This window comes from Corvus moneduloides, chromosome 8 (assembly GCF_009650955.1).
Source record: "Corvus moneduloides isolate bCorMon1 chromosome 8, bCorMon1.pri, whole genome shotgun sequence".
Taxonomy (NCBI): domain Eukaryota; kingdom Metazoa; phylum Chordata; class Aves; order Passeriformes; family Corvidae; genus Corvus; species Corvus moneduloides.
The window spans coordinates 5,813,517-5,832,847 of NC_045483.1; the positions used below are offsets into that span (position 1 = coordinate 5,813,517).

At 43.9% G+C, this 19,331-nt stretch overlaps 1 long non-coding RNA gene across 2 annotated transcripts in view; it reads left to right on the top strand.

Annotated features, from left to right (window-relative positions):
* The first annotated feature begins 11,229 nt into the window (after positions 1–11,229).
* Positions 11,230–19,331, top strand: part of LOC116447150 — an 84,960-nt gene continuing 76,858 nt past the window's right edge. For both annotated transcript variants that reach the window (XR_004241499.1, XR_004241500.1), the window contains exon 1: positions 11,230–11,352. This is a non-coding gene — a long non-coding RNA (uncharacterized LOC116447150). The remainder of the gene's footprint in view (positions 11,353–19,331) is intronic.

Sequence of the window (19,331 nt, forward strand, 5' to 3'; positions counted from 1 at the left end):
GATCAAAGAACATAGAGGTAGAGAGTACAGCATCCTGATTGGTCTGTAGAGCAATAGCATACATTAACTACAGAACTTGAATTGCATGATGTTTTATTTTGGAGCCCCAGAAACATTCGGGTGCCATCTGAGAGCCATCACTATTCCCTGTGCTCACAAATGGGGGTCTTAGATACCCATGGCTGGGAGCTAAAGGTTGGGTGGCTCTTCAGGTATCTCTCAGCTTCCTGTGCTGGTGAGAGGACTGGAAATCTTTCTAAGTGAATGGCAAACCTGTGTCAGCTGCAGAATGAGCTACCTGTGTCTATATAATGATGTGGGTAAATGTAGTCTGGAGTCTTGCATCTGTTTGGGTCTCCTGATTCTGGTCTTTACAGCAGCAACTGAGCATATTATGCTTCATTTCTGCTGCTTGCCTTATTCTAGCTCCAGCTTCGATTTGCAGCCTTGTGAAGCAGCTGTGAGTGGAAGAGCTCTCTGTAACTGTTTTGTCAGCCTTACAGAAGTGGTGGGATGAGTATAGGTAGGAACAATGGCTGTGGCAGTCCCAAGACAATAGTATCTTTTTGTTTCCAGCCTGGAGTGCTCTCCTAGCTGTCTGGCATCTTGCAGAGCTGGTTATGCTTCAGAGGAAAAAAAAAAAAGTGGATGCTTGGCTGAGCTATGGGGCTAAAAGTTCATTGCAAAACAAACGGTATTTCAGCTGTCTGACTTTTTGTAGGAGATGTTTACCTACTGCAGGAAGGTGATTGTAGCAGCCAGCATGAATTTTCTGTGTTCTTAACAGCATGCTTTACGTTGATGGCAAAATTTAATTAGGCTTGTTGGTTATTTTTTGTCTTGCCCAATTGAACTGTTTATTCACTTTGCTAGGGCAGCCTTATCCCAGCTTTGTTGAAGACATGGGACAATAGAGAGGGATGGTGATTCCTGATCACACATCAGCCCCGTGGTGGGGTTGACAGTGTCTGTGTCTGCTGTCCAGACTCTTCTGTATGATGAGTATGGGACTGACAAATTCACCTTCATCATCTCCGATTCTGCACCTGCATCCAGCCTGCAGCAGCTGCAGCCCTTCCAGGGTCACAGAATAGGCTGGAAAGGCTCAGCAACAGAGGGTCCAAGGTGGGAATGCAGAAACAGACATGACTTTGGCTCTTTGGTCCTTATTGCCCACAGCACCATCAGATCCCACCTTAGAGAGACAGAAGAGGCTGTCTGGAGGGAGGTGTGGGATATTTCATGCTCCATTTTGGGTAAACACTAGCTTCTGTGGGAGTTGCTTTATTTCTGGATTTGTTATGCTTGGTTTGTCTTGCTGGTTTTAAATATTTGTGCAAGCGACTAGAGCTATGCAAACTGTGCCTGAAGGAACTGTGAAACAGAGAAGAATTAACTGGAGGTACCAAAACTGGTCAGTATCCTAACTAAAAATATTACTAGAGAAATTGAAGAAATATGCCAGAACAAGGAAGTATTTGCTTTCTTTTGACCCGTGGAAGCAAATGTCCAGGGAACATACTTGTCTGACAGAGAGGCTAATGATGAGACCTTTACAATGCCTTTAAAAGTAGTAATTTATTTGTGTTTAGACATAGCAGTAGGTAGGGAGGCTGCCTGTAAAGTTACTGTTCAGACATGTTGGCTCCTGCTGCCAATTTTTTTGAATATTTACCTTGATTTTTATTTTTTTTAAGATTTATGGTAACCTTTGAATGGCTGTGCAGAGATGGTCAATATGGCCTCTGTCCCATAACCCACAAGGTGAGCAGCACCACAAATGCTCTTTGCCATCACTTGAGACAGTGAAGTTTAAATTTCACTGGACAAGTTTGGGCAGTGTTGAAGGGTTTAAAAATACCTAAGCATGGGACACATCACCTTCCCAAACACACAGTTTGCTATCTGGTGTATCAAATGACGGGATTACATTTACAAGTGCAATAATTCCGTGTGGAAGCAAGTGGATGCCTTTCAAATTAATTGATTCCTTCCTGTCAGCTGCTGTAGTGGAAGACAATGCTTGTTAAGAAAAATGTAAAGCTGCCAAAGGGAAAACACTGAAAACCAGAGATATCTTGATATGCAGAGAATAGCAGTGATGGTGAATGGCTGCACAGACCACAAGTACACTGGGGGCTGCCTGGACTAAAAAAAAAGTCCTTTATTATTGCTGCTGCCTTAACTGCTGCTTAAAAACAACTCAGCTGACAGGATTAATAGATCCATTAGAGTGAGAGAGAAATGAGGGAATAGGTTTCCTCTAATGGCATTGCTCTGTAGACAAGCACCTGAAAATCATTTTTAGCTTGTTTGCTGAATAGGGAGGATGAAGAGACCACCTTGATGTGATGCTAATAAGATCTAGTTGCTTAATATCATCCTCTGGAAGAAAAAGGGGTGGTAGCTGAGTGCCTGTGACTCTTCAGTGTTCGTGACCAGGCTTGAATAATCCAACACTTTCTACCACACAATGGAGAGCTACTTTCATAATTTTCCTCTGTATTTGTCACTCCCTAGAAAAACAGCAAATGCTACTTTTAATTCTTTTCTTTAAATGCAGAAAATAAAGCAATAATAACTTGGCATTACTTTTGGATACTGTAGAGATGCAAGTTTCTCTGCCTCATTCTCAATTCATTAACCTCTCAGTTCTACCATCTATAACTGTATTTTGATATTAATTAGGGTTTTGTTTGCTTGGCTGTCTCCAGGCTGTTCACTGATTATGCTGAATACGAGTGAGTTGAAATATCATTCAGCAAATAGAAATGTGTCCTATTGTTTCATGAAAGTTTAAAGGAAATAAGAGTATTCTGCAGAGGGAAGGAGAGATTTAACAGCCTGCTGTCCCCTTGCAGCAGCATGTGACTCTTTCAGCTCCAGTGAGAACCTCAATTCATGCACCAAACGCCCCAAAGAATTCACATTTTGTAAACTGCTGCAGACATTTCTGTGAGCAACAACAAATCGTAGCTGGCAAAATCAAAGCCTGCCAAAACTTGCTGAATATGAGGGCAAGATGTTTTCCATCTCTGCTCTTGCAAAGCAGAATGTCTCCTGCAGCTTCTGTCTCTATGGATGAGGTGGGATTTATTCACTAACATACGTGCAAATTTCCCTTGTAGGAAAACATGCAGGTTTTGGAAGACAGCACCTGACAGAAAGGACTGTGTCTTTTGGCTCTCACTTCCAAACAAATTTGTAAGCATGAGAAAAAAATGCCTTAAGGAGGTTTAAAAATAGTTCTCATAGCTGGAATTTTTGTATCATATTTCTACATAAGCTTATCCACTTTTACTCCCCTGTTAAAAACTGCAATGGGAGAGAAATAGCAGAAGCAGCAAGTGTTATCTGATAACTATTTAATGTGATAGCATTACTAATCAACAGAATTTGAAAATGGTGCCTGGGAAAAATCCTGATTCTTAAAACTTCATGTTCTGGCAAACAGTTTGCTAGAGATTAGCACTGTAGTTATGATTAAAGTACGATCTGCGTTATTCCACAATTTTTCCTTTCACATAGTGCATTATGCTAATCACACTGTATCCCATTTTTCAATAAAAGGTCAACAGTGCACTGTTTGTGCAGAATGTGCAATTTAAACTTCATGTCTGTCATTAGAGATAATCTAGGTTTGCTGTATCAAGTGAGGTTGTCATAGAAACTAGACCTGAGATCTCTGTTTACAGCCTTTGGAGAATAAACACTTTGCATTTATTTCACTGAAAAATAGGCGAACAATTAAATAAGGTTTGAAAACAAAACCGTAATGGCCCAGAGAGAGATGTCATTCATCAAAAATCAATATATGTTATGCAGCTGGTAAACTCCAAGCATTGAAGCAGTTGACTGACAGCAGTAGGGAAATATTTCCCAGGGGGTGGTTGGTAAGGGAGTAACTGATAGTGTATCCTAACGCCTGGAGCAGAATTAATTTAAATTTGCTAATAAATTTTGTTCCAGGAATTACAACATTAAAGAATATTTGTTTAAATTTTTGCCTTATGTCAGGTAAGGCTTTTTGTGTGGACTATTTGGACATTTTTAATAGCACTGGGAAATATTTATTTTTTATTTTTCTGTAACATTCTGTGTCTTCCTATTGTAGCTGAACTTTCTGTGGTGGATTATAACGAGGTTTGCGGGCACCCTAAAAATATCTCTGGTGTCTGCAGCTTCATTAGTGAGCAAAAGGGTTACAGCTTCCAGCTGAACACAGAGGTTTTAGCTCGCTCTTTCTGTGACGTGTTATTAACTTGGAGAGCTCACCTTTGTCAGGCAAGGGTATTTAGTAATGTTTCAGGAAAGGATTCGAGAACTCCGTTGACAAAGACGGCTTCTGTGGTTATTGCACAGTAAAATCACCAGGACTATCAATCTTTTTTTCCTCAGGGCATAATCATATTACCAGCTGGGTGTTTATGTAGGGCTTTTGTCAATGGCATTGCATTACTCTGCTGACGCGGTGAATTATGTGGATTGTGTGTCTTGTGCAGCATCTGAATGCTGCCTGATGTCACAGGACAGGGTCTCTTACTGGTATGAATGCACTGTTTGTCCACCACACCCTCACAACAAAAAGGTGCACCCGAAAACAGGTGGGCTGTTGCCAGCTCTTGAGGAGAAAGTGAAACACCAAATTTAACCAGATCTTGAAATGAAACAGAAACAAGCAGAACTCACAGCTAAGGCGAGCTGAATGAAAAGCTTTTGATATTTTGCTTCTGTGTCAAAGTAAGGATTTTTCTCCCAGCAGACAGGGCAACTGAGTTTTTCCAAGTGGGAGTTATCCATGCTCTGCTTTCCAGGGTGTAAAACAAGACGGCAAAGCCCGATGTTTTCTGCTGGTGGAAGCTGTGCACAGCTCTGTTTGCTGTAATGCATTTCTCTTCATTTCTTCTAGCAATTAATGTGATCTGTTAGTCCCATGGGTTGTCCCTGATATCTCATTTTCTAAGGAAATGCTCTGCTAAGGGCTGCCTGCATTGTGTTATGCCACTGGTGAGTTTGGTCTTTCAGGTCTATACAGAGCCCCATGTTCAAACCCTGAAAGAGGAGCTGCAATACTACAGGCTGGTAATCTTGTATTTGTAAGCCTGCAGGTCCTTGGTTCTTCATCAGTGCTCAAACCAATACAAGGTAGTCCAGTAAATGCAGTTTCTCTACCTTTCTAGAGCAGAAAATCTTCCCATGCCTGATGTGTTTGCTCAGCACCTCACACTTCCCTTCTAATTATCTGCTCTATTTGTATTTCTTGACCTCACGTGCATCAGTAACACGGTAGGTCTGTGAATCAAGTCCTGGCTTGTTGAACTGCCATTCAGACAATTCTTAGGCTACAATATAAAGCGATACAGTATCAGCAGGAAGACAGACCTTGAAAAGGTCTTTCTGTTATGCCTGTGGTAATGCTGAGACTCACTGCCCTGCCTTTGGGTGACTGGCACTGCATTGGTTGAAACACTGAGAAAATCATTACCCATAATAAGTTGTTTATCCTGGTCTTAAGCTTCCCTCAGAGCTATTCCTGCCCCAGTGCTGCATTAGCACTGGGCCCCAAGTCTACAGACATCTTCAAACAGAGAAGCTAAAGCAACGCTGGGGCTCACAGACAACATCTACACTTGACTGAACAGCCTCAAAGGCCTGGGAAAGCCCTGGGGCCATCTGCCAGTGTGTCTGCAGGCCTGGAGCTCAGGCCATGGCAGGGATCAGTGTGCCTGGATTTGGGAGGGATGGGGTCTGCCTGTCCTTCTGTGTGTGTCAGGTTTGCACAGGCTCTGCTTGTAGCTCTTTAATTTCAGCACATCACAAAACTTGGGTTGGCGGGTACCTCACATATCTGAGCTGGCAAACCTTTGTCTGAAAGGAATTGCGTTGCAGATCCGAAGGAATTACCCTTTGTTTCAGCCTGGCTTCATCCCACAGCTGATTTTCTCCCCTGCTCCCTCCAGGAAGAACACCCCATCTCTGGTTTTGGTCCTGGTTTAATTGGCCCCATTTCCCTGTGCCCGCGAGTGTAACCACGCTGGAAGGTAGGGAGGGAAATAGTGCTGGGATGTACCCTGTGGGACGCTGGACTGTGAATGGTTGAGGACTCCATCACCCATTTGTGGGTGCTCTGCTGAGGCCGGGTTTGCACCTCTGAGGGGCAGGAGGTGAAGTTTTGGGTGTGTGGTGGTGATGCCCGTAAGACAGAGGGGGTGAGCACCCACCCCTGGCGGCTACAAGCTGGGCTTGGAGCTGGATAAGAAGCTTTTTATCATGCCAGTTGTCCTCCCCTACAGCTCCCCGGGGAAGGTCACATTCACACCTAGGCCTGGGGGTGTTCGTCCCTTCTGATGGGGCAGAACTGGCTCAGCTGTGCTGTCATGTCTTGGAAGGGCTCATAAACTATCAAAGACCCTTGAAGCACCCCCACATTAATTTCTGGGGCTTTCCACCAGAGGACTGAAAGCTCCCACTTCCCGCAGTGGAAGTACCTGGGTGTTTCCACCTGAATCTGTTCATGATGTGACATTATCCTTCTGGCTGGAGAGACAACTGACAAGTGAGAAGGAGCATTCTCATATTACTAGATTTCTCTTTTAATCTGTATGGCAAAAATATGTTTAATTTAAAAATGCTTGGTTTGGCAGGTAATTGAAAGTTGTTCTGTCCAAAGCCTTACTAAGTAGGACTCACTTTTTGATCTATGCTATTCTAGGTTTTCTGACTAGGAAGGAATCTCTGCCTTTTGTAAGAGATGGATTGAATATTGGAGTGTACCACGAACAATCTTCTATTTAGAGAGGGAGTTATTTCCCTGCAAGTGTCTTTTCATTTGTTTTTTTGGTTTTTTGTGCATACCTAGTCAGGTTCTCCAAGTAAATGATTTGCCTTGTAATTCTCTGCATTGATGAGTTCCTTCACACTCAGCATGGATTTTTCCATTTCCAGTTTCATGCGACTTCTCACTTTGATCCTTGAATTGCTCCTCTCTAGTCCCTTGTATTTATAGGCTATGGCCACCTCTTTCATTTCCCAGTTTGCAAGCTCCACACATCCCATTCTCCATGATCCTTTCATGGGAAATAGCTGCCATGGTTCTGTGGGAGGGAAGAGAGTGGAAAGAGCAGTGATGCTCAGGCTATACTGGTTTTATTATGTGATGAAGCCAGTGTCTCCTTTTAGGAGGCAGTTTTCCCCGTGCTTGGCTTGTGCTGGGCTGAAGTGTGCAAAGTGAATCGTAGACGTAGACATACATTTTGTTGATGTGGCAGTTAAGAGGTCTGAGGCAGTTTGGGCAGTTATCAGTGCTTTTATTTTTAAATTTCAAGAAAGCTTCTTCTCTCAGAATAGATGAAAGACTGTATTCTAATTCCTTCCTTTGCACATTTCCTGAGGCTTTTGGAATGAGCTCTGCCTGAGGCACTTTATGGCCTTACCCATTAGGTGGGAACATTTTGGTGTGGAGGCTGATGTCCCAAACCTTGCACAGGGACCCCAAAGGGCAGCGTGAACCTCAGCCCTGTGTGAGCAGTGCCAGATGTCAAGATTCGCCCTGCTGCTGCTGCTTCAGATCATGGACAGACAGGGAAAGATTGGTGGGGAAATTGGATCAACATTTCTTGAAAGCTCTTGTTGAAAACATAGTGCAACTTTTGTGATGGACAGAGTCCATCCCCAGGCTCCTGGGCTGTGAGAGTCAAGGCTGTCGCTGTGGTGGCCAGATAACAAAGCTTAATTACCCTCAGTGCTCAAACCTTTCCAGAAGGCTGTGATGCCTACAAAGATGGGATGATTATAATGGATCTTCTGCGATGTTAATCTATAGAGATCATGTGTTTGCACGTGGTGATGAGTGATTTGTCACATTCACTGTGCCTGTTTCACCGTGACCTTCTCTCCCTTTGTCCGGCCTTGACCCTTACAGTGTGTGCTGGGGAGGGACAGCTTCCTCCAAGCCACCTGGTACCTGCTCCTGCCTCCACCCTGGGTGCTACAAGAATAACTAAAAAAACCCCCTCAGTGCCTACTGACTGAGTATTATATAAATTCCCTCTGTTCCTGGGCTTTTAATTCAATTGCTCCTAAGTATTTAAAAAAAAAAAAGTTTGCATCCTGTTTTACAATATTTTTGTGAAGGAACCCGCTGCACATGGCACATGCTGAAGATGATTTTGAAGTGATCTGAAACAGAAAGTAAAAGGGCAGTTGCAGATTATGACTAGAATTTACTGGGAAAATTTAGTTCAGATTTTTTTTTTAAGAGGATGTCTCTACAAATTCAGTTTTGGAAGGGCTGGGATATAATGTTACAGTTTACTGCTGCCTGCCTCACACTCAACGGTTTTAGTTTTAATTCATGATTGTCTCTGTATCTTTATTTTCAGCTTTAAATAAATAAAGAAATAATCCATGGGGAGAGTTTCAATCTGTCAATAGTGTTATTTTCCAAGATGAAATAATTCAGAAAGACAGTCAGTGCTTGGCAAAACTGGCATCTATGAACTAGGCAGACAAGAGAGAGCTCATATGTGACTCCAGAGCTCAGCAGTTAAATGGTTTTGTCTCCAGCTTTGGCCAGCAGATTTTGTGCAGCCACTGCAGGGAGAAAGCAGTGGGGGAGGAGAGGGCAGAGGCTGGTGCTAATGTTTTTAATTTCTCATTTACTATCAGGCAGCACCATATGGAGCAGAACAGAGCATATAGAGGAAAGAGGGGTAGATGCCATTTTTATTCCTTGAGCTCCTTGTCAGAAGACAAGGAAAGTGAATTCTCTGCAGGTGGCTTGAGCCTTGCCAGAAAAGTGGTTTTTTATGATTGCTGATGCTGGTGAGGACATTTTATTTAAGCAGTTGAGTGGGCTTTGGGTCTTTATTTTTTTTTTTTTTTTTTTTTTTTGTTCTTCATGGGATGAGTAGGATTGACTTATGCCTCCCTAATATTTTCATAATGTCGGTGCATTATTTTCTTGCTGCATTCAGAAGCATGTTAGGCACTTGTCACAATCAAATATTATTTATTTGGAGACTCGGTAGGATGCCCAGGCATCTGAATGCCTCTAAAAGAAACACCGCTGCTTTGAGTGATTGTGCAGTGGCACTTCTCCTCCCAGCTGTGCCTCGCAATCTCCTGCTGCCAGCAGACCTGTGGTGAGCAGAGACTTTTCCCTGCTCTACTGCTTCTCCTCTGACATCTCTTCCTCCCTCAGGTTGCATCATTTTTTTTCCACAGAACGCTCAAAGCCAAAAGCTTTGCCCTTGGTCGAAAGCTTTGAAATGGCGTGGGGGAGAGGGAGAAGAACTGGCCAGAAAAGCCCTCGATGATCTTGTGTTGTAACTTGTGTGCAGAGAGTCCTTGAGAACTTGTGGGGGCTCTGAGCTCCCCTGTAGCACTGAGAAGGCACTAAAGATGTGGGTAGGAGTAAAGGCTTGGGAAAAACTTTTTAATACAGCATCCCTTTGGAGCTGTGCCATCCTGAACATAAAGCTGTGCCTGGTCTGTGAGAACCAGGCTGCTCCTCAGCAGGGAGGCCCCGGGCAGAAAGCCCCTCTAGTCCCTGAGCACTGAGACCAAAAACTGTGTGTGTTTGTGTGCTTGTTTAGACACGCAGTGCTCATCCAGCTCTCCAGTGTCTCTGCTAGCAGGGTGCCTCTTGAGCCCCAGGGAGCAGAGAAGTCCATTGGCACGGCTACACCAGCTCTCCTCCAGCCTCACGCACCCTCCGCTCAGAGTGCAGCAGATTTAAATGATTTAAAGAGCATTATTTGCCAGCTTCGCCCTTTAACAGGGATTAGTGTATCTTCTATCTCTTCCTTGTGCTGAGGTCATTGCTTCATAGCTGCAAGGCTACAACCTCATGACTCCATCTCCTAATTGTGTTTTAGGACTGCTTTCCTTATCCATAATGGATTTGCAGTGCAGCCAGAAATCAAAAGCGACGCTTATAAAAGTATTGGGTTGAGGGTAGCACAAAGACCCTCTCAATCCTCTCTCATGAGTCTCACTCACAGCTCCACTGAAAAAAGATATGCATGCACATGTCAAAAATGTCCTCAATGTGATTTTGTACTGGGAAAGGATGTCCAACTACTGATCTTCCTTTAGAAGTTTTTCCTTCTGTAATTCACTCTCAAAAGCCTCACTGTGTTTTTCCCAAAGGCAAAGAGACATTTAAAGCAGGTCATTGTGTGCTGGGGTCTTGGCTATCCTGTGTGTTCAGGTTCTTCAAGCAGCAGCAGCAATTTGAAAAAGCCTTTTAGTGAGGAGGGTGGGTAAGTGCTGTGATCAGTCTCAAGCTTCTGCTCCTGCCATGCAGCCTCTGTAAACCTAAAAAAAAATGCTGATAATCCTCAGTGAGACATAGTGGAGGAGTGTTCGGTGCTTCTCACAGGTATGGGCTGGGGGAAATTAGTACCAAAAACATCTAAGAAAAGCCTGGTGTGGGTACAAAGCCCATCCTGGCTGGTCTTGCAAGACTTTGGACAAGACACAGTCCTCCTCCTGCATTGTGTGATTGGGACTCTCTCCAGCAGAGCCTGGCACCAGCCTTGGTCATGGCATCTGGGACTTTCCTGACTCCTTGCACTGCATTATTAACTGCTGGTTCAGGGAGGACACACAAGGGCCCATGTTTTGCAGCCCTGGTCACTGTCCCAAAGTGGACAAGGGTTTTTATGCAGTAACACACAGAAAACTGCTGTCAATCTACATAAGTGCATATTTCTTACCTCTCTCTGGTGGCTGTCTCTTCCTGTTTATGCATTACATCCTGGAGCAGGTATTAAAAAACTTGTTTTCCTTGGTGGAGACAAGCACCTACAGGGAAAGCCATCTCCTGATCAAAGCCAGAGAATCATATTCAGGGTTTCTGACTTGGCCTTGCCTTTGAGTTGACTATTCAGTACCTTATTTTTTTTAATGCTCCTGCTGCAGAACAGTCTCATTGCCTGAGTTAGAGCAGTGCAGCAACTCTTGGTGCTTCACAAGGACACGCTCAGGTAACACACACCAGGGTACCTGATCTGCCTGTTTGTGAGGGTGAGGAGTCCTGGGCTGAATCACTGAACTTTTGCCAATGCAAATTTGTTAAATCTTCTGGGAAGTGTTTAGCATGCATGCTCCAACTCTCAAACTTCCAAATTTGTGCAGAAGAAAGGCTTGCTTGGACTCATTGCTAATCTGCAAGAGGTGCTTGCTTGCCTTGTCCAGCTGGCAGCCTTCCCGGGTGCTGCATCCAAGTCCCCAGGCAGCAGTCTCACATCACATCACCCCAGGGGAAGGACCTGTGCTGTGCACAGTGCTCACAAGAGCAAGAGAGGAGATTGGAAAGAAGCATTCAAGGAACCCAAGAGAAAGGAGGTAGGTGACCTTGAATTGAAAGGGTCTTTAACCTATTTCTTTTCTGAACCTTGCTGGATCAAGACTAGCTGAAAATGATTTTCTTCTGCTGGTTGCTCAATGGTCTGTGTGAAGTGTCATTGACAGATTTGGCTGTGATGTTGCCAAGCCTTCAGGCTCCCTGTGAGTAACACAATCCCGGCCCCTGCTGTGTAGAGCCTCCCTTACTGTAACGTGAGGCATTGCTTACTTTCCATGATATTTTGGGGGAGGAAGGCAGTTTTCTACCCCACACAATGACTCACAGCTGAGAGAAACACAAAGCCACAAGCCCACGCACTAAGTTTAGTCTGTTGTTTAGCTTGCTGTGTGCGTCTCATGAGACCACTTTCATGCAAGTTGTGTTCACATCCGTCCTTCATTAAGAGAGCAGTGGGGGTTTGCGTAGTGGAGGGTTATTTCAGACGGTATTAGGAGTGGGCTGCAGGAGCTAGAATCATCATACCTAGCTGTAGGTGCTCAGAAGAGGTGGGTCTCAGCTTCTTGTCCTCAGAGGAAAGAGGCATTTGTGCTTTGAATTCCTGGAATTGTTCAAGGCCAGGTTGGATGAGTCTCTGAGCAACACCGTGGGGTGGAAGTTGTCCCTGTCCATGGTAGGGGTTTGGGAATAGATCTTTGAGGTCCCTTCCAACCCAAATCATTCTGACTTCTGTGATACAGTGATTTCAGAGAGTGACTCTATTGGTACTTCCAAGTGGGTTTGGGCAAAGTGTTGTCTCCCCTGCTCTTGCTGGCCCAATATCTGGGGATTGGCTCTTCAGGCCCAGCTGGAATCTCTCAGCCTTTTGCATTCTTGAGACCCAAGCTCAGTTCCTGCAGGTGATTCATATGAGCTTGTTGCTACATCTCACTAGTGCTTCGATCCCAGTCTGCTCCAGTAATTGGGAGCAGGGGGTTGTTTGGGGTGACTTCTGTAGTTGACCAGCTCACTTAGGAAACACTTCTCCAGAACTGATCCTAGCATAGAAAGTTGGATAATTCTGTGCTTCAGGCTTTCAATTTGCTGGTGACTTTTCAATGTATTTTACAAAGAGAGTATAAAGGACTGTGGCAGCACTGGATGGGGTGCACACAGAGCATCCCATCATGGCAGCAGGGAATGGGAAGCCCTGAGTCAGCCCCTGGATCCAATCAGGACCGATCCACAGGGAAGCTGGGTTATTGAGAAAGGAATCTGGATATTGTGCCAGTGCTGTTTTAGTGCAGTGCTTTCCATATTTAATGTGGCTAAATGAGGATGACTCTTTAGGAGTGTCTCTGCAGGAAAGATGCTTCCTGTGTGCCTAGAAATTGCCTTGCTCTGCTTGGGTAAGGTCTGAACAGGTAATTAAAAAAAAAAAATGTATTTTTTGAGGCAGCAGGTGCTTTCTACAAGGTATGAAGATTTCACTTGGAAATGGGGCACATCTTGGACATTGCCAAGGAGCTCTGTAGTATTCAAGGCTGTCTCTCCAGTCTGAGCCTTGACTGGTTCAGTTATGTCTAGAAATTCCCATTCAGTGGGTGTTTAATATAAAGTGAATTTGCGTCTCATTTCCAATTCTTTTCCTGGTGCTACTGTCTGTCATATTCCCCGAGACATTTACCTGACCTCTAAATTCATCCGGAGCCTTTTTTCAGAGGTGAGACCTTGCTGTATTTCACTAGGCATCAAGCAGGGCAGCACTCTTCCAGAATTTATTGCAGCTGTGATTTCATCAAAGGTTTTATTCCATGATGTGAAAATCCTGCTGTTGTGCTCCTGTCCCAGGAGCACAGTTTGGGCTTTGCTTTTTCTCTGCACTTGGGGTTTCAAACTATCAGTGGAGGTAAAACCTGTGCAGGTGGCAAAACCCACCAAAGCAGCAGAGAGAGGAACAGGTAATGAGAGGGGGAAAGAACGTTTGCTTTGTCAAGTCTTGAAAAATCTTGAGTGCCAGAAGACGTGGCTGAGGTTTTGAAAAGTCCTGAAGAGCAGGCAGTGAAGCCCAGCCCTGCTGAGCATCTCAGTGAAGCCCTTCATTACCACCTCCTCACTGTCATCTTCCTCCTCATCCTCTGCCCGAGGCAGCTGACATGAAGAAAGTTGAAGGGGCAGCGTTTTTCCACAGATGCTGCTGCTCTGACTGCTTAATTTAGCAGCCACTTCGGCAATTCCTCAGTGCCCAAAGCTGTTGAAAGGATCCTCAGTGTGGTGAGGGGAAAAAACAAACAAGTCAAAGGCTTCATTAGGGAACGAGTCCATCAGCCACGGCTGGGGATGGGAGATGAAGCCCTTTGCTTTGCTGGGGCTCTGTTGCAACTTCTCCTGTCTTGTATCCTTTGCATTGGCCTCACCTTGGAGTTGCTGCTGGTGACCCTGGTGTAGCTGCCACACAAGCATAAATTGGATGAGAGCTAATTAACTGTCAAAACCCAGGGCAAAAGACAATAAACCCTTGCTTCACCTCCTGGTGGGTTTCAGTCTTTTCTCTTTGATGTGACAGCTTGTCCTCCATTCCCTTTGCAAACAACTCACCATTGCAGGGGAAATGCAATACAGCAAGGCAATCAGTTATCACCAGTGACAGCAAATAAACATGAAAAATGGTCTTTGAAATACTAAAGGACAATGATCAGAAAGGTTTCTTCTTTCATCCTAAATCATGATGTTTAGCACTCAGCTGTAGTATTATAAGTTATTTATAAATGTCTTGGCTTGTTAGGAAATATGTGTTTATATATAAAGATAAATAATGTTTTTAATCAGATGATAGATGTGCATGTTGTGCATGGGGAGGGGGGAGTGTGGAGAAACCAAGGCAGAATTGGTGTAATATCCTCATCCTAATGGGGAGGCACCTAACCAAGCAAAATACTGCAAAGTGACATTTTCTCCTAGGCATGAGTAACACAGACATGTTTGTATTGAAGGAAAGCTCATTAAAATTCCTGATGGAACAATTTTCTGTCAGAAAATGAAATTTCATCAAAATCAGAATGTTTTACTGAGAGGTGTCAATCGCGCAGGTATTTGCAGCCGAGGAATGTTTTTGTTTTGCTTTGGAAAGGTAAAATCCTTGTTTCTGTGTTTGTTTGGATTCTTCACACAAAATGTTGATATACTTTAGCAGGATTTAATTTGTTACATTGCTTTGATGTTCTCAAAACAAAATTTTAAAATGTATCAATATGGATGCGTTCAAAATTGGATTTTTTTTGGATTCATGAGAAATTTTAATTTTTTTTTTTTGGTTCTGATTCAATGGAAAAACATGCCAGAATGTCAGTTTCTCATATGACACAAGTTCTGTTTTTCACTCGATTCCAATTATAGCATTTGGATTTTAAAATTCAAAGAAGCAGAGAAAAACAGGAGGCAGGAACAAGATGTGTCAAACTCACCTTTTGTTCCCCCCCTCCCTCAGACACATGAATCAGCTTTGGCAAACTCAGCGTTTTCCAATGTTGTTATTGGAATTGGATTATTGGTGTATTATTATTTCCATGCTATTGTAGGCACATTCCTAGCTGGGCCTTGTGGGGATGAACTTTTTTCTGGGAAAGCTCAGTCCCTACACCTGAACGTGGGATGCAACCTCCTCTTCCCACTGAAGGGGAGGTTTTGCATGTTTTTTTGCATGTTTATTTGCGGATTCTCATTTCTGCTGCTTGTGAGGGATTTTTGTCACTTTGCTGATTGAGTGTTTGGAAGGAATGGAAGCTGCTGTTCTCTGCAGGCTCTGGGGCATCCTGCTGCCTTGGGGGCCTGAGCTATGGAGTTTCAGGGTCTTCTGTACAGTGAGAGCTGCTAACAACAGCTCGAGAGCTGTGGAGGCAGCAGGAGGCAGCTGTACCCAAAATGAACAATCCCACCCCTCAACAGCAGCTGCTGTGCTAGAAGCTTTTATTTAGAAACAACTCCCAAGTCTTCCCCGGACTGTTTCACAGTGTGAGCATGATTCTGTGTGATTTGTTTTCTTTGCAAAGGAGTTGTAACACACTTTGGAGAAGCCTGTGAACAGTTATAGGTGCATCTATTCAATGGTTTGTTTATCTTGCTCTGAGGCGTAATACCTTTGGAAGAGTACTTACCTTTTGTAAACACACAGGGAAAACAGGAATGCAGAAAGAGCCAGGTTGGAAAAAAAGATTGCAGTATTGCCTCAGCACCCCCTTACTGCTGCACACACTTTTGGATTATTTCAGGTGTTTCGAGGTTAATGCAGCCTAGCTCAGGAAGTCTTCCAAGGAGGAGAGGAAGCCATGCTGGAAATGAGACTTCTGGAAAACAAGAACATGGATTTACTTTATATAGGATGTTTTTGGTGTTTGAAAATAAATTCTGTGCGGCAAAGGCATTCTCTGCTTAATTACATGATTTTGACAGGTTTTATTCCAAGAAGAAAATGTCACCATTTGTCACAAGCCAGCCTGAATAGGACCTTGTTTATACATTCCCTTTCCACACTACTTTGAATCACACCATAGTAAATTTGGAGCAGCTCTATTGAGGTCACTGGAAAGTCACTTTGGTTTTATATAGGTGGAATTAAAAAGAGTTTTGGCCTGTTGCACTTGAAGTTGTGGCTAATCTAAGACTTATTATAGAAAGTCTTTGGCCATCTTGCCATCATTCAACTCATTGCAGTGTCCTTCCCCACGTCATAAAAGGTTCTGATTTGCTTTTAATTCCAGGGTTTGTTTTGCTTTTGAGGGAAGGAAGACTGTGGTGAAAGAAGAAGGGGGAAACTGTGACCTTCACATGTCATTTTGTTTGGCTTCTGTGTGGTTTTCAGATGGATGGGGAAAATGAACTTGGATTGCAAATGGTTCTCAGTGTGATAAACTGGCTTTCTGGGAACCCCTTCTGAAATGAGCCCTCCAACCTGGAATAGCTTCTTGTGGAAGTTGGGGAAACCATCCTGCACAGCAAAAAGCTCTGCAAATTTTGCACTCTTGTGAGGAACAGGCTCCTCGTGGTGCTGTGAGAAGCTTGGGAAGTGATGGACGGAGGTGTGAGGGTTGATGGGTTGTGCAGCTGCCTGATAAGCCTTGCAGGCTGAAATCCTGCTTTAGGGGACTGCAGTTGTTAGAAATCAGCCTTGTCCAGGTTTTATTGGCTCTGTTGGCTCCTTCAGGGTGACTTTTGGTAGCACATAGCTATTAAATGCAGAGTGGCTCTGACTCCCAAAAAGAGAAGGCACGGTAACAGTCTGTGAGGGCAAAGTCATGCCTTGGCAAAAGATTCCTTTAGCTGAATTGGAGTTAAGTTCTTCCCTGAAGGCAAATACTTGATTTTATTTATGACTCCTGAGTTAGAAGAAAGCTTTCATTTTAGAAAGGTTTCAGAATTATTTCCCTTCTCTCTCCCAGTTGTTATATTTAACTAGCTGTGGCACTGACTATCGTTTCACATGATAAAAACACTCTGCTATAGAAATCAGAAAAGAAATGAACCTTTTAACAAACTAAACTTGTCTTCCTATTTCTTGGTTTCCAAATCAGGTTGCTGTGTAAATGCTTATACCTTGGGCCCTTTAAAATTCCCATCACTCCAGTATTTCCCTCCACTCAGACTCTATGTTAAGACTCAAGCCTTTTAAAACACATTTTTTTCCGAAGATAACCACAGACGTTTTTGTGCCCAAAACCTTTATGTTCCAACACTGCTTACAACTTCAATAATGGGATAACCCTTCAAAGTGGGGTGACCCATTTAACCTTTTCTAGCCCTGCTGAAATGCAGAAATTTGAAATCTGCCCCTTCCTTCCCCTGGCAGCTCCCATTTCCCCACTGACCCTGCTGTTGTTTCCTACTGAGTGCAAATAAGTGGGATATCCATGTCCTTGGATGGTATCTATCCCACATTGTGCAGTGAGAGCCATGTCTGTACTTAGAAATGTGAGGAGAAAGCTTAAAAGGGGCATAACATAGATTAGGGCAGCTAGAGAAATCTTGTTTTACATTCTTCCCTCCCCCCTCACCAGCATCAGAAATCTGAGAAGCCCAAGGGAGCGAGCAGCCAGGCGGGTTTTGCATCCTCAGGACGCTGGTTTGTGCTCAGCTTTGCCAGATTCCTGCAAATGGCTGCACCAGCCTCAGCCTGCTTTGTCCATCTGCCATGGGTGGCCAGAATCCAGGAGCACTGGGTCCTTGTGTTTGATAAAGTTCAGCCTGCTGGGCCTCCCTTGGGACTCCTCCCGTTTCCAGAGCTGATGGGATCGAGGCAGGGCTGAGCTGGAGGGGGCTGATGGTCCAGCACGTGGTGTGCAGAGGTCACTGAGCTGATGGATACAGCAGGGGCCAGAGGTTTGGGGTCTGCTCTGCACACTGACACACCTGTAATAGAGCAACAGACCCCTCTGATGGTCCCAAGGCTTCCCCAAGGACCTCTGTGTAAGACTCTTCTCATGCCTTGGGAAATGGCTCTTTTTGTCTCTATTCAAGCTCATCTCTGAACCAGCCTTTGTGGCTCTCTAAGGTTTAGCTTTCTGCACCGTTTATTTGTTGTCTGTTCCCACTTAAATTGCCAGTCTTGATGCCATATGGCTCACTTAATAGATAAATAAGCCAGTGTATGCGGTGTAAATATTTTCTTACAAGTTAGATTGCAAATAAGGAAGTTATTTCATGAGAATAAATTCAGTTTTCAAAGTGAGATTAACAACAAAACCAAAAAAGGCTATTTCAGTACTGCTCCAGAGGACTTCACCCTGAAGATTTTGAATGCCTGATGCATCCTTCCTTTTTTTTTTTTTTTTAAATAACCTGACTAGATTTTTAATTACTCTTTAACCTGCCCTTTGGTAAAACTCACTAAGATCTATTGGCATGTTATAAATAGCAACAAAAGACCCGTGCCTTATTTTTTTTTTTTTTCTAAGAAGTGCATGTAGTATAAGAATAAGAAATGTCAGGTGTAAGATTATGTGACATAAATGGTGTAATGGAAAATATTAGGCAACTCTCAGCGCATTTACTGCTGTTCAACCCAATACCCTGAGTTTAAAGCTTAGCAAAGCTGCAAAGGCTAAAACAACAACAACCCCTCTCTCCCATGAACGTGCTCTGGGAGCATCTTACAGCTTATTAAATTATTGCAGATACTATAAAAGGCTGTATCTCAGAGCTCATCTCTCAGATGTGCTCTCCTGTTGTGTATATTGAGCCGCGTATGGGAGGGAGAGGAGAGTCCTGATATTTACTGCCCTTAGAACACTTTGAGGATAACGCAGCCCCATCCGTTTCTTGAACTCTGCCTTTTTTCACAGACTGCTTTAACCTGATCCTGTAAACAGGGGTGAGAACGGAGGTGTTTAGAACAGAGATGCTGAGAAGTCAGTGGGGAATGAAAAATCTAAGGAGGGGATGGACGGGTTACAAACTCATCCTCTTCACAGAAATCTGGAGTAAGTTTGCTTGTTCAGAATGCAAGTCAGGTATATGAACATATTTGAATGTTGTTTTAAAAACAAGGGTTTAATGCTATGCCATCTTCCAGAGCTCAGTGTTACATGTGTCTTTCGGGATTTTTTTGGTTTGTTTTGTTTAAGCAAATAATTCCAGCTATTCATGGCTAAGCAGGACTCCAAGCTGATCTCAGTATCACTGGGTGGGCAGAGATGGTGAGTAGTGGGGACTGTGGCAGTGCCTCCCAGCAAACTGAGATCCCAGGGCTTCCCCCTGCAACACAGCACTGCCTTTCAGAGAGGGAAGATGTGGCAAGTGATACCCGGACCAACCAAAGAGGAGATCAAAGCTGAAACATGATGTAGCCTTAGGTGACTTGTTATCATCTCACAGCATGTAGGTTGTGCTTGGAAAAGTTCTAGCTCTTATCTAATGGAATAAATTGTTCCTGGCACTAAGTGTTAATGGCCTTGGGAGTGAGAGGACTACTGAAGCCCAGAGATATGAGGAGCATCAGCTGAGAGTCTGACTCTTGTGCATTTTGGAATTTAGGCTTCTAGTTCAACTA